Source organism: Narcine bancroftii, chromosome 2 (assembly GCF_036971445.1).
Source record: "Narcine bancroftii isolate sNarBan1 chromosome 2, sNarBan1.hap1, whole genome shotgun sequence".
Taxonomy (NCBI): domain Eukaryota; kingdom Metazoa; phylum Chordata; class Chondrichthyes; order Torpediniformes; family Narcinidae; genus Narcine; species Narcine bancroftii.
This window is the reverse complement of record NC_091470.1, coordinates 317,929,399-317,944,611: the sequence shown is the minus strand read 5'-3', so window position 1 is coordinate 317,944,611 and position 15,213 is coordinate 317,929,399. Positions and strand designations below refer to the sequence as shown.

The 15,213-nt window shown below is 39.9% G+C and overlaps 1 pseudogene; it reads left to right on the top strand.

The window, feature by feature from the left end:
* The first annotated feature begins 214 nt into the window (after positions 1 to 214).
* On the top strand, positions 215 to 3,012 carry LOC138753117 (isoleucine--tRNA ligase, cytoplasmic-like; annotated as a pseudogene).
* Positions 3,013 to 15,213: the final 12,201 nt, after the last annotated feature.

Sequence of the window (15,213 nt, the reverse complement as noted above, 5' to 3'; positions counted from 1 at the left end):
GCATACTTATGCATTTCTCGACCCAGGTAGCCCTGCATCATTTTGCACAGTGGGACTAATGAAGAAGGTCAAGGATTCTATTGATAACTATGGGTCAAAAGAATGTCATTGAAACCAGCATTGTTTCAGGCCTAGAGGTTGCTGGATTGGACAGCAGTGATTTTTGTGATCTCCCAGGCATATTGTTGAAGTTTTAAAATAAAGCCAGAAAGACATGCATGCTGCAATGCGAGCTGTAAAACAAGAGCTTGCTGTCCAGGAAGGTATAACTTTGGAATGGAAGGAGAAGCATGAGGAAAGCCTTGCACAGAGTTCAGAGATGGATAGGGTTGTTGATGAATATGCTAAAATCGGTTTTCAAATGATGGAGGCCTACGACAAAAGGAATGAAGAGGCCAAGGCAGAGCTAGAGAACGTAACAAAAGAAAAACAGCAAGTCTTAAAAGAGATGAATTCAATTGAAACATCATTTTCTGGGTTGTTCAAATGATTTGAGAAACAAAAAGAACAGGAATGGTTGTGTTGGATTCAGGAACTTCATAGCTGGAAGACTTTAAGATTGACAAATGCTACAAACCTTCTAAATTTGAAACAGTGACATCTGCTCAACTGTATCATTTTGCCGATACACGTGAGGACAGTTACGGAACTGTTGGCTACTTGTTACCGCATAATAACCATGGTCAGAAAATGAGCAAATGTAGGAAGAATTACCCAGATCCATTTCACATTGTTAACACCTATGGTGCAGATGCATTGAGGCTGTACCTTATTAATTTCCCTGTTGTATGAGCAGATAATCTACAGTTTAAAGACGAAGATGTTTTCAAGGATGTCTTCCTACCTTGGTATGACGACACTTTCCAAGTTCTAATATTTCCCAATTTCAAAACATGTCAAATTCAAAGGAACGTAAGCGATGATATTCCAATTTATTATCTTATTAATCCAATAAACTAAATTTTGTAGTTGCAGCTTTAAGTAGCTTTAATTGTTGATAAAACAAATAAACTTTATGTACAACTTTGCATTGAGATTTTCAAAACTATGAATAAACAAAGCTTTCTGTATAATATAATAATATTCAACTTCAAACAGATATAAGAAGAAATACATAAAATTAAGACAAAATAAGATGAAACAAGATGAACTAAGACAAATTCAAAGAAAAGTATCTCAAGCTTACAGAAGTTCATAATTCTTCAAAGAATGAGATGCAAGCTCTTGATCCGTTTGGATATTATGATATATGATGTCATAGTCACTATGGTAACACTACAAACAATATTTTTTCTTAAATGGATGGAGACAAAATTAACTATGAATCTAAAGCACAAGGTTTTAACTTTACACTTGGTACAATGCATAGAGATCCCTTTTGCAGAATATTCAGAGATTGCAAAAAGGAGAGGGTATTCAATTTATTTTCAATGAAAGAACTGCTGAAGACAGAAACAACATCATGGATAAATGATGGTTTCAATTACACAATTCCTAATCCAATTTTTTAAAGCAGAAATGGAAGCATGAAGACTCTACACTGTGGTGCCAAGTCTAATCAAATTTGTGGACATACTCACAAACTGGTATGTGCGAATGAAGCGTAGAAGGTTAAAGGGTGAAAATGGTACTGAGAATCATGAAAGAGGTTTGGAAATGTTGTTTGCTGTTTTATTTGACATGTACTGGCTGATGGTATACTTTACTCCATTTATCACTGAACTCAATCCTCTGGAGAAAATAAGGATGCACAAAGCATACTCATGGTCCCACAAGTAAGGGAATCTGTTATTAATAAATGTATTGTGGCAGCAGTTGCCCAAATGCAACCAGTTATTGAACTTGGAAGAGTGATACAAGACAGAAAGACGTTTCCTGTTAAGTACCCTTTGAAAGAAGCTGTGGTTATTCACCAGGATTCAGAAGCACTGAAATAAATCAAAACCCTGCAAAAATATATTCTGAAGGAACTAAATGTTCATCAGCTGACATTATCCACAGACAAAGGCAAGTATGGTGTTCAGTTTAGGGCAGAACTGGATCACACAGTATTGGGAAAGTGCCCAAATGGAGCTGTTACTGCAGCTATCAAGGGACTTCAGAGTTTCCAGTTGGAGGAGTTCCAAAAGACAGCCACTATAGTTGTGGAGAAATATGAACTTCATGAGAAAGATTTGCATGCTATGTATACATTTGATGCAAGTACCAGTGAAAGTCCTCAGTATGAAGCTCATCCAGATGTCCAAGTTTTGGTTCTTTTATATGTCACACAATCAATGTTGATTGAAGGAATTGCATGAGAGGTGATAAATTGTATCAAAAAGCTCACCTTGTGCCCTCAGATGAGATCATGATTTATTATAGTTCCCAATGAACAAGAGTATATTTGGATAATATTATTAAGAATCAGACAGATTTTATCTTGGAAACAGTAGAAGCTTCTCTGAAGCCCTATCCTGTAACAAATTCTGCTGAAGTGACCATCCACTTGATTATTGATTTGACTCTTGTGAAAGGCACATCACCTTTGGGCTCAATCTGTTCACCAGTCAAAATCAAGATTTCTCTGAATGGAAAAGAGCAAGACAGTATTATATTACTATAAAATCCAAAGGGATTTGTATGTCATGTTCAGATCAAGACCAAAACCAGCTTTATGAACAGACCCATCAGCAAAGTTTACCTTTTGCAGGAGACAGAAGAACTTTGACAAGCCCAAAACGGACTTTATTTTGTTGTTTTTTAGTCTTGCCCCTTGCCCACTATCACAGACTACAGACTTTAATGGTCCAAAGTGCTGGTAATGATTACTCTTTTCAATGCTATGTGTTGGTAACCTCTGAAGAATGGAGGAAGAAGATCTGCATAATATAATTAGGGCCAAAGGCTTGTTGTTTACCATTGTCATTTTGGCTGCGGTTGTCGGTTGTGTCCCAGGGTCCAGAGGCTGTGCGAGATCTGTTTGTTCCAGTGTACATGTTCTATTCATTGGGGTTGTTGGAGTATGCATGAGGGTTTGGGGTTGTTGGTTTTTAGTTCACCCATGTTCACTATAAATGGCGGGATAGACGGTGGGTGAGTAAGGCTCCGATATTTTCTGTTGACCATTGCCATGGATTGATGGTCATTAGATGTTACTCGTTGCGTTACCAAAAAGACTGGTCATTACCATTAGTCATGTTAGCAAGGACGTTATTGTTACCACATTAAAATCTTCACCACATTATGAGTCCTTTGGTATTCACTAATAAACAATTTAAAATGCATCTGGACTTGGTTAGGAATTTAAGATTCCACTTAACCTCCAAATGGATAGCAGTCATTACAGCAATCTACTGCATTATTTTGAAATGGAAAAAAATGATGATGGCTGTCACTTTGGTTTTAAATGGTTGTAAATGTCTACCACTACTTGTTTTGATATCCCAAGGTATTGGACTACTGAAATGTTAGTCAAGCTTAATGTAGTGTTTCTTTAAAGAAATAAAAAAAACTTGGGTTATTTTAAATTAAAAATATTTTATTAATAACTCATGACCTTGTGATGCAGCCATTTTTTGAATCTAACCCAAGGTGAAGCATCCATCTCTGACTCACTCTAGTGGTCAGGAATGTCACTAGCTCTCTATCACCACATTTCCTTTCCTTAAGATGTTCAATCTAACAACATTACACACTAATACAGCATTCATTTCAATTTAAAGTTAAACAATGTGTCATGTTGTGGCCAATGACCCTAAACTTCTTGCTGACTTGTCATAGTCTGCTTCTTTGACTCCTTTGCAGACTATTTTTGTCCTCTGTATGGGTTAAAGAATGTCAAAAGCACTGGGTCTGAAGTTAGAATGGACTTCAGTCATCCCCATTCTTCATCGTGGTTGTCTGTACACTTGAATTCACATTTGTCCTGTAACAGCTTCCTTAGATACATTGTTTTGGAAGATAGGTTTAGAATGAATTTACCAATGAAATTGATCATTCCCAACATTCTCAATATGCCCCTTTTGTCAGTAGGTCTGGGCATCCCTAGAATTGCTTTCACCTAGCTCTTGTCTGGCTCCACATCTGCCTCCGACAGCTTATCTCCTAGAAAGGTGATTTCCTTAGCTCCAAACTGACATTTTTCTTTGTTTAGCTTTAATCCATACTTCTGGATCTGTTGTAGCACTTTGATGAGCCTCTCGTTGTGTTGTTCTTGAGTGGATCCACATAAGATCATGTCATCCATGTACACACAAACCCCATCTATGCTTTCTATGATAAGCTCCATTGTCCTGTAGAGCACTTCCAGACCTGAGAAAATTTCAAAAGGCATCCTCAGACAGGAGAATTGGCCATAGCCTCTGTATCCAGCTTGAGAAAATATATTTTCCATTTGCATACAATGACACAGTCCACTTGCCCTGCTCAACTCTGTTCATGTTTGGCTGTTCAGTGTGTCTTGGTTTGAAATCACTGAAGGCAGTTACTTCTATTGTGTGCACATTTTCACTCCTGTTTTGTTTCCCTTTGGAAAAATATTGTTTTTCATCGTATTTTTGTCCTTTGCACATGTTATGGACATTTCCATAGGCTGGATATTGTTTTAGTGCATGTTGAGTGCCACATCGTTTACAATTGAATATTTCTCCATCTTTCTGTTTTTTTCTTATGTCTCATTCTCTGCTTATGTGTCCATCCAGACACTGTGGCTATGACTGCATCTTCATTTTCGCTGGCTTTTACACTTTCACTGAACCTTTTCGCGAGTTGCAGAGCTAATATACTGGTGTGGAATATCTTCACATCTTTCAATGATCCAAAATTGCATGTTCTTGATTTTTCAAGTCTGTTAAGAAAATATTGAAGCTCTCTGCCTTCAACTGTGTGCATGCATGAAACACATACCTCTCAAATGTTTCATTCCTCTTTGCTGAGCAGTGTTCATCAAACATCTTGATAACCTTGTTGAGCTTGCCCTGGTCATCTGCCTCGGTAAAAACAAATGTATTGAAAACCTCTTCTACTTGAGGTCCTGCCACAGTAAGTAGCAGTGCAATCTTCTGTGTATCTGGTTTGCTATCAAGTCTAATGGCTTGTAGATAAAGCATGAATCATTGTTTGAACAACCGCCACTCGTGGTGAATGTTCCCAGTCCAATTCACAGTGTCAGGAACCTTCACACTCTCCATGTTTCCTACTGATTCCAACTAATACACAATGATGGTACCATGTGATTTTTCTTTTAAATAATAAAGAAACTTGGTTTCTTTTATATTAATAATATTTTATTAACAACACATGACCTGATGTGCAACATTCATATCTCTGACTTCCTCTAATGGTCAGGAATATCACTAGCACTTAATAGGGCCAAAGAGGTGTGTATAGTCACCTGGCTACTTGCCTTCTGATCCTCTCTTTCGTTTGGCAGCATCAGGCTATGGTGATGGTTCTGTTGCTTCAGGGATCCAAAATGACAGCACAAAGTAAAATGATGGTTTAGAGTTACAAAATGCAAATTAAATTTCATAGGCATAGAGGACATGTCAAAAAACACGATATTGGAAAAGAAGAACATAACATATGTTTAATATCCTTGTGGCACAGGTACTGGGTTTAAATCCTTCTGTACCTTCAGTTCAGAAGCAGTTGTGAACCCCAGTATAAAGAGAGTTATATTTTCCTTATCTGGATCCAACCATCTCCATAGTTGTTTTATCCTTGCCTTCCTTCCAATGGCAACTCCAAGAAGTTTGATTAAATTTATGGAGAAAGAGACCATTTAATTAACATGCAAGAATTGACAACCTGGCCTATCCCATAGAGACATTTAAATGTAGCCCTGCATGTAATAGTTAACCATGAGACTCCATGGGTGATTTTGCAAAGCACTCACACCGTGATGGGATTTCTCAGTTCATTGATGCACATCTTCTATAAAATTCTGCCATGGATTTGTCTTTCCCAGTGCAGCAATAGCAACTTTCTGTTCATATAGTTGCAATCAGTGGATAAAACATGGGACAAGCCAGAAGAAATTTGGTTCAAGAAGTGACGAAAACATGGATCTTGAGGAAGACAATATTTTGCAGCCAATTTCAAGCTGGCTGTGCTTTCAGCAATAGATGGGAACAAGGTCATGAAGTGATTTAAAGGGAACCAGACTACTTATGTGTGCCAACACACATAAGCAGTGAAGTGAGAAGTAGTGATCTGCCAATTTTAAAATAAAATGTTTCCAAACTCTATTCACCCCACGATAATATTTGAATACTCAGGTCTGTGTGGCCAGTTATAGGTCTAACTCCCTTTCCAATTTTGCAGATAACACCACTGTCCTAGGCCAGGAGACAATACACAGGAAGGAGATGGAGTTTAGTGGCATGGTGTCAGGTCAGCACTCTTTTCCTCAATGTCAGCAAAACAACAGAACTAATCATTGACTTCAAGAAGCTGGTGGAGCACATGCCCTATCTACATCAAAGATGCTAAGGTAGAAATGGTAGAAAGCTTAGTGTTTAGGTGTAAATATCACCAGCAATCTGTCCTGGTGCAAACAGATTGATGTTTCAGTCAAGAAGATGCGGCAACTCCTTTACTTTAGAAGCCTGAACAAATTCAACACACCCCCAATGTCTCTTACAATTTTTATTGATGTGCAATAGAAAGCATTCTGTCTGGACATATCACAGCTTGCTAAGGGACCTGCTCTGCCCAATACTTCAAGAAACTGTGGAGAGACATGCGTACAAACAAGCCTCCCCTCCAACTCCATATAAATTTCCTACTTCAGGAAATCAGGCAGGGTACTAAAGGGACCTTCTCACCTTGATCACACTTCTTTCCCACCCTTCCACAGAAGATGGAGTTTGAAAATGCACACAACTAGATTTAATGACCACTTCTTCTCTGCTGTTATCTGACTTATAAATAGACCTCTCATTAGTAAAATACTGGTGCCCTTGCACCTTTTTAACACTGTAAATTTTGCACAAAATATTGCTCTTGAGGATAGGTTGACTAGCCTGGATAGCACATAAAACAAGTTTTCCCATTGTATTTATGTACATGGCAGTAAACAATACAATAAATTCTTTTCTGAGAAAAGTAGTAAAGCACTGTCTCCTTGGTCAAGTAAAGCCCTGGGGATTTCTTCAGTGGAGATTTGAGCTGCAGATTGGCTGATTTTTCTTCTGTGGTCTGCAAGTATCCTTTGGCAGAGAAGATGAATATGTTTGTCATCTTTATAGCCATAAGCAGACCTAGCCTAATCCTCAATGAAGTTGACAACAGATGGCATAGGCCTACAGCAGACAACGTGACTATTATTGCATTTGGAGTGAAGCTGAGATGTCAGGAGCAGGTCACATTCGACATCAAAGAGAAGTTATTTGCACATGTTGTTCCAGGTGATAATGCCAAGACTTTCAAAATATATATTTAAAATTAGGTCTAAAATTGTTGCTCTTCTATGAAATTATATTTTAAAACACCATTTGGATGAATATTTAACTATATCTCAACCCACGGACCATGTGCTGAGACTTGGAATGAGATAGACAGAATTTTTCTTTGGCCAGCATTGGATTGGATGGTATGAATATCTATGATCCTGGCTTTACTTATTTAAAAAAAAATGAACCAGTCTGAATTCTACCTCAATTGGGTGCAATGCACTTCCATTAGAAATGTTATTGCTGGGCGGAAGTTCTTCTGCTTGCATGTAAATTACAAAATGATATTGTACCAGGTCATCTGAGCATTACATGTCAGTGCATACAGTTTCATGAGCATATTGTGATGTTGGGCTCAATGCACTTTTGATGCAACTTTTGTATTTATTTATACATTTCAGAAAGCACATAAGGCCTTGTTAAAATGTGAAATGGTCAGCTTCACTTGAACCATTTTTGAGTAATCTGCCACTGAAGATGGCCATGAGATCTTTTGCAAGTAGACTGGGTATCTTTGTTTCATGCAGAACACTTACTTTTCTTTATGAAAGGGGATGCAAAGAATCCAATAATCTCCTTGGGTCCTCATCTATAAAAATGTGGAAATTTCCAGCCCCCCCACCCCCACCACCCCTAGCTTACCACTTAAAGCAAATATTGAACTGAATCTAGTAACTCTGACAAAGTGGTGGTGCTCATTGTGAGTCCACATAATGGTGGGATATAATCCTTGGAAATGGGCATATTTTTCATAAACTGAAATAACCCAAGGATGCTTTTCATGGCCATGCTGAAAACCCAACGTTTATGTTGCTTCAGCAATAACTTAACCAAATATAACCATATAATCATATAACAATTAAACACAGAAACAGGCCATCTTGGCCCTTCTTGTCCACACCAAACCAAATACTCCCCTCTAGTCCCCCTACCGGCACCCTCCCCATAACCCTCCATTCCCCTTCCATCCATATACCTATCCAATTTTTCCTTAAATGACAGAAAGGACCCTTGCACCACTTGATGTGCATCAGACAAATTCTCCTCTTCCGTGACCTCACCAAGAAACTGATGCAAGTTTCCACGCTCCCATTGTGGACATGTGATTTAGGATTTGAAGAATAGTGGGTTTTTTTTCATGTAACCTCTGCTTCCTTGTGAATGAACATCTGAAAAATTATACCCAACAACAATTTTTTTTCAAAAGACTTGCTTCCTGAAATAAAAGTGGAATTATGATGGTCAAATCAAGCTGAACACAAAGATAATTTCAGATTTTATGTATCATGTGGGAAGTTGGAGAAACATTAAGTTCAAATTTATGTTTAATTACATAACGATGCTGATTTTGATTGTACTCAGCATCTGATGCCTCTTGTGTCAGTGTTCATCAATAGTTAGCCAGTATTCATGGAATCCAGTTGCCCTGATACCCGTTTTCCATGACCGCTATGTCGTCGTGAAACCTTTCACCATGTTCGTCATTGACTGCACCAGGATCAGCAGGGAAGACGGGCAAGTGCAAATGTGGAAAATGAATTTTTAATGACATGCTGCATTTCATGGTTTTGTCTGCTTGATATAGACTTAAACTGTGACAGGAAATCACAAATGTAGGTTGCATCTAAAAAATGGTATGTGATGGGAAAATTTTAAAGTGTTTTTTTTGTGATCTGTAGCCCAAAATCCATAAAATACATCCAAAAGTGTTCAGGAAGCAAGATCTTTGTTGTCCAGTGTTATTTAATTTTGTCATCCTTCATGTACAAGTCGGATTAGATACATGGCTAAATTTTAGATAAGCTAAATAATGAGATAACAACAAATGAGATGACATTTTTTTCAGGTTCAAATGAGATTTGCTGATAACGTGGAACTAATTGAATTTCATATGCAGCAATTAACCATAAATATATAGATCCTTTCAGGTGAACCATCCACCTTAAGGCCGGTGACAGGAGCGGATTGAAAATCGTGAACTCCCCTTTCAGGTAGCAGCCCTAAAAGGCTGCTCCAGCATTACCTGGTCCACCTGAAAGGGCCTATTCAAACCAGAGGCACCTCATAGCACCATCCAGAGCCCATGGAGGATGGCCGACTGGAGCCATAGCTCCGCCCGCTGATGTGACATCATTGAAATGTGCCGAAGCAGAAGAGCACTGGATCATAGCGGACCCAAAGCAGGCAAGGCAAATGCATATGATGTTATCAGTCTGTCTCAGTGTTCAGTCTGAGATCCAGCAAACCCTCGGTAAGGCCATGAATGCCATTGAAACTCTGATGTCCGTGAGGTCTGAGAATCATATCACTGAGATCAAGAAACAGTTCCTGCAGAAGTTGTGGAGAGGCAGGCGGCAATTAGAGGTGGAAAGGCGTGCAGAGCATAGGTGCCGCAGACAAAGCTGAATGCTGCTTCTCAGCTAAATAACTGTGATAACAAATCAGACTCTCTGGGGGTTACACAGATCACAGGCGGCTATGTTTTGGAATAAGGCCCTCACCAAATTTGATGATGAAGAGTGGAGGAGATATTTTCGTATGTCGTGTGGTACCTTTCACTTCGTGCTGTAAGTCATAGAGCCTCACCTCAGACATCAAAATGACAGCGGGCATTGGAGTCTGGACATCGATTAGCTGTTGCCTTGTGGTGGTATGCCACCCCTTGTGAGTATCGATCCATCAGTACCATCTTTGGAATAGGTGTCAGCACTGTGTGTATGGTGGTGCAGCAGGCGACTGGAGCTTTAAAGAAGGTTCTTGGTAAGAGTTTCGTCTCCCTTCTAAGTGGAACATGACTCCAGAGACAATTGATGGCTTTGTGGAAAGGGGCTACCCAATGTGTGCTGATGCCATTGATGGGTCACATATTCCTATTATTGCCCCCCTCATGGACGCTGTGGCCTACTACAATCGCAAAGGGTGGCACTCAGTTGCCCTACAAGCAATTGTTGGCCACAAGTTCTGGTGAGTTTAAACCATTGATGTTTGTCACCTCACATGTCTCCATGTTGATAATTACACTTTACTTTCCATGTTACAGCTTGACAGATGTGTTTGTGGGTTGGCCTGACCGCACGCATGATGCTCAAGTGCTTGCCAACTCTCCCTGTACAGAAAGGCAGAGGATGTGAGTGTACACCCTTCAAACCCCCTTGCACTGATGTTATTCACCCTTCTAGTGTCAATGGGCAAGTGGCTGTTGCATTTTTAGGCCACGGCAGCTGACAGTGCTATAAAGTAGCACTTAAAGATCCCACGATGCACAGACATGCAGCATGGAGACCAGTGTGTACTCAGATTGGTGAACTAACTGCATTTTTGTGACCACAGGTGTCTCCTCAGATCGTGGCAGATGAAGGGATTCACACAGCACTGAGTACTGGATCCAGGACAGAGAAGATTTAACAAAGCCCTGAGTTCTGCAAGGATAGTGGTGGAACATGCCTTTGGTCATCTAAAACACAGCTGGCAGTGCCTGTCCAAGCGTCTTGATATTTCTACTGCTTTTGTTCCAGATGTTGTGCTTGCCTGCTGTGTACTGCACAATATATGTGAGCTTAACAAGGATAACTTTTTGCCAGAGTGGACGTTTGTTTAAACAGCCCTCCCTGCACCCAATAGCCAAGATGTTAATGATCAGCAGGCTCATGGACACCAGGCCATCCGTGCTGCGATTATGTCCACCCTGTAAAGGGGAGGGAGTGTCTCAGGGGTTGCTGCTATCACCAGAGTATATCCCTCCTACCCACCAAACCCACAACCACCAACCGTTTCCAGCCCCACTCCAAATGCTGTGACATGAGCCTACGGCCTGGCATCTTATCTGTTGTAATCTCATGAAGCAAACAGTGTGATCAAAATGAAATGCAAACCACTTCTCGACCTTTTGGAAGTTTAATAAAAATTGTTTTCCACAATACTTGTTTGGTTTCATAAATATTTAAGTTAGATAAGAATACTGAAAGCAACATGATTAACAATTCGACAGATGACCACTAACTAGATGAAAAACCACTGGATGGGCAAAACACTGTGCAAATCCATTGAAAGTACAAAACACAGTGCAAAAATCTGAACCACAACCTGAGCCCACACTATCACACTGCTGAGTGCATTAATCCTTTAAAAAGTGCACAGCACATTGCACAAATCAGTGTTTCATTCCAAGAATTATGCACATTAAAAACAAAATGGCGAATGACTGAGCAGCGTTAACATTACTACCTCTTGGAGTTACATCAGATACACACATCATTCAAGCATTGAGAGGAATGAGGTGCTGTGGTAGGGGGCAGGAGGGGGGAGGAACATGACTCGGTAAACGACCCCATCATCTCAATTCTCTCCACGTGGCCACTACCATAATGTGCCGGTGCGGAATGGTACGGCATGTTGACAGCAGGGGGTTGGTACATGGGATGAGGAGAACCGTAAGGCTGCAAATATAGGTGTTGCGGAGTCTCCAATAGCGCGACTATTCTCTGGAAAATGGGGGACTGCCTGTCCAGTGCATCACTGAGTTCCCACAGTGCAGATGACAACCCAGTCACTGCCTCCAACTGCTTGTCCACTCCCAACTGACGTACTGCATCCTCCTCCTCCCTCAGGTCGGCAAGCATCACTCTCTCCTGCTCCAGCTGCATCTCAGGTGATCTCTCTCTCCATCCTCCTTGTCCAGCAATGACATCATGCCCTCCAACTCCTTAGAGAGAAGCTGAACCTTTGTCAACCTTTGACACTTGCATCTTGGATGGGGTACTTTGGGTCATATCAGGAAAAGGGTATCAATATTGGTATTACGTGCTTTTTGATACATAAAACTTCAATGATACTATACCTGTCTCCTCTGCTGACAGTCCCACCTCATCCCTTCCATTGTCAGTGATTTCTGCATTGTCTCTTTTGGGGACACCCATATCCACACCAGAAGATTCATCTGCAGTGACCTGCCCCTCCTTGGCCTGCATGTGTCCCCCATCAGTGCTGCTGGTTGAGGCCTGAGATGACTCAGGGATGAGCACTGGGGAATGATTGGCTCTCCAGTGCACTAACCATGTTCGGGTGTTGGTGAGCAGCTAGTCCCCCAGATCTTGTGGCATTGCTCAAAGTACTGCCACTCCAAGTGTTCTCTGCCACTCCTCCTGTTGTGATCCAGCACTGAGTGGAACTTCCTCCTGAAGCTCTTAAGTATGGTGACTACTTGGCCTTACCTGCAGATGTGACCACTTGCTGAAAGTGCACTAGCCAGGCGTTCAAATATAGGACCATCCCTCACTGACCTGAGAGCTCCCTTTCCTGGGCTTCTTGAGACAAATGGTCAAGAAGCCATCTGATCTCTGCATCACCCCAATTAGAACCCATTATTTCTTCACAGATACTCTAAGCCCTCAAATCTACTCCAAAATGGGAACATACCTGCAATGCCTCCCTGCGTGTACACTGTTGATGTTTTAAAATTCCCGCTCCCACGTCTCAGACCGTCGACGTCACTGTGACTTCATCAGCCCAACCCTAACCAGCCGCTCACAGTGGCTGGACATTCAGGTGCTTCTCTGATTATCCCTCCCTGAGGAGGGTTGACATTGGTGCCTCGGATGCACTCTGGGCGTATTCAGATAAGTAGGCAGTTAGCTGCAAGGGGAGATAATCTTCATCTTTACATGGGGGTTTTGGGCCGCCTGAAAGGGCCTTATGTCTCTGCTAATGCACGTTCTGTGCACTAAATAGGTAACATCATATCCAGGCTTTAAGTCAATCGGAGCAAGCATTAAAACACATTTTTCATGCTTAGAGACATGAAAAAGAAATCCACTGCTGTACTTGGTGCTGATCTGAGAGATTTATTGTTGCATACCTTTTTTACATTAAAAGTTTAATTCACTGAGCAGTATATCTAGCAGCTTTTATTAAATAATAATAACATCCATGCTGCAATCATTCATAATAAAGCAACGAGTAAGAAGCAGAATGTGCAAGGGAACATATCTGACAATTGAGTTCAGTATTGTTTTCTCAAACTTATCTTTCATCATCATCTCCTATGGGTTCAGGGTGTGTTTGGAATTTGAAACCATGAAGTCATTTTCAGTAGTCTCAACCAACTTGTAAATGCTGAAGTAAGGGAAATGATTTGTAGTCAAAGGCATAACAGCAACAAAGATAAACTGCTGTAGTATTTTTTTCTCCAGTTGTTTGTTCTGTTAAAATACTTTACTCTTTACAAAGATATGGAAAAAAATCTCAAATTCATCTGTTTCAGACATTAAAATGCAAACTGATTTCCAATACTTTTTAAGTTGTCAAAATTTAGCAATGTTGTAAGAACATAAATGTTATTTCTCATTTGCCTGAAGAGTGTTATCATTATCAGGAGAGCACAGAGCAGTTGCATTAAAAATACCTGGAAAGACAAAGAATGTTTCATAACAGCTGAAAAGGAAAAAAAAAAGTCTTAGAATGGTTACAGCACAGAAAGAAGTAATTTTATCCATTGTGATGATTGGTGGTGAGGGGGTATTCTTCATTAGAATTATATTTGCAATAACTGTGATGGAATTGTGCTATTATTAATATTTAGGTTAAAATTTAAATTATATATTTCTTAGAAAATACTGTGTGGTGGACAAAGAAGACAAAGACACTTACACACAGAAACCATTTTGAGAGATGGCATATTTGCTCATTCATTGTTCAGATGAAGCTGTATAAACAACCATAAAACTCAGAAGTGATTCTCCATTGAAACTAGAGAAAGCCACCTGTTTGTTAGCTGGGCAGACAGAAGACAGCCTTGAAGCATTTTCTCATAAACCTTTGGGAAAGTTGTAACTTTAAACACTTAGAGAGAGACATGTACAATTTGTATAAACAAGCAGGAGGCCATCTACCATGATTCATGCTTTTGGTGAAATGAAACAGAAGGACAGTAGTGATGTCAGATCATGTGATTATGGCACCAGGAAAGCATCTTTAATAGTGCACCAGTTTCATCTGAGGTTAGAGATGAAGTAACCTTCAATACAAGAGATACTGTTATGCGTTCTCCCTTTGACAGGGAAGAGACACAGAATCAACGTAACTTTAGGAAATGATGACCACTTCTCTTGGTCAAGAGAGAGCAGTGCCATTGTAATCACCTTTAATGGTTACTTCATTTAACCCTTGCCTGGGTTTATAAAATCATCGTGCGAAACACAAGTTCCGAAACCTCCATGAAAGAAGGGGATTTGTGTAAAAAGTCATTCATATGAAGAAATATTTATTTGAAAACAAATCTACAAGAATTTGTGAGTTTTGAGACCTTTTGAACAGCAGTTTTAAAGACTCTGAATCTCAACACAAAAGATTTCTGAGAGTGAACTTTAAAATCATCTTTTCAGGATTATGCTTAAACTGTAATGGTTTGGATTCCCCCCCCCCCCCCCCCCACGCACACACACACACACACACACACACACACACGTGTGCGCACACACAAACACACACACACATACAACTACACATAGTGGGGTTATGTTTAGTGTTAGATAAGATTTTGTATTATTAATAGTTATTAATAGCAATTATTGTTTTGAAGTTACCCTTGTCTTGGAAAATTTATATTGCTGCTGATCTAGCTCGTAACGATATGCAATCTAGTTCAAAATTCTTATGCAATGTATTTCAAAGACAAATTTAGGATGTATCACCACTTTTCCAATTATGTAATACATTTGAAATTGGCAAAAATGTTTTCAGATTAGTTTTGAAAAAAAATATTATTGCTTGTGGTCCAAAA